The following is a 904-nucleotide window of genomic DNA, read 5'->3' as shown; positions in this document are numbered from 1 at the left end:
AGTTTGTTGTAACAAAATAGTTAATAGTTACTTAGGAGGGAAGGATTATAAATAGAAAGTAGTTGATGTAGTTGGGGTAGCCTTTCAGAAAGTAAGAATTGGAGGGAAAGCTAACTAATTGAAGAATCAGTTAGATTTTGTGATTTACTTCTCAAAATGTTAACTTCAGTATTGATTTTCAATCTTGCAATAAAGAAATAGTTCAAGATCATAATTGATCATAAGTCCCTTCTTCTTCACTTATCTTTATTCTTTATAACCCCACAAAACTAGTTCCTAACACAAAGCCAGTTCTATCAAGCCCAACCTCTGATGATACCGCAAGATACATAGGACGGGAATTAGGTGGTTCAAGTTCAACATTATCTTCCTGAATAAAATCCATCTTCGTCAACCCAAAAGTTAAACTCAGCAGCACCATTACCTATGATAGCAACAATTATAAATATCTAGCAATTATTTATAATATTTATCTTCTTTTAATGTATATCTACCACTATATATTATAAAAGTATATCATATGTTTGGTACAATAAGTTCAATCCCTATCTTTTCCTAGTAACAATATATAATCTATTATTATTTTTATTATAAATATCTAGCAATTATTTGTTAGTTATTTAAGATAATAATATTATGAACTTATTTTTAAAGTCCTTCTTATCTAAGTTGACATCCTTTTTATCCTGAATTACATAATACTTATCTTATTATTTATTGATAATATCATATATAATTTCACGAAATGGTTTCAGTTTTATTATTTATATAATTGTATTTATTTTCCAATGGTAGTTTATCCTAGCAATCCTTAGCTATAGCTATATATTGATGATCTTACCTACCGTCGACGTTGACAAGGTTGTGGCAGAATTGAATGCTAAGGCCGACAAAAGCCCAAGTG

Source organism: Lupinus angustifolius, chromosome LG19, assembly GCF_001865875.1.
Source record: "Lupinus angustifolius cultivar Tanjil chromosome LG19, LupAngTanjil_v1.0, whole genome shotgun sequence".
Taxonomy (NCBI): Eukaryota; Viridiplantae; Streptophyta; class Magnoliopsida; order Fabales; family Fabaceae; genus Lupinus; species Lupinus angustifolius.
Note: the sequence above shows the minus strand (reverse complement) of the source record.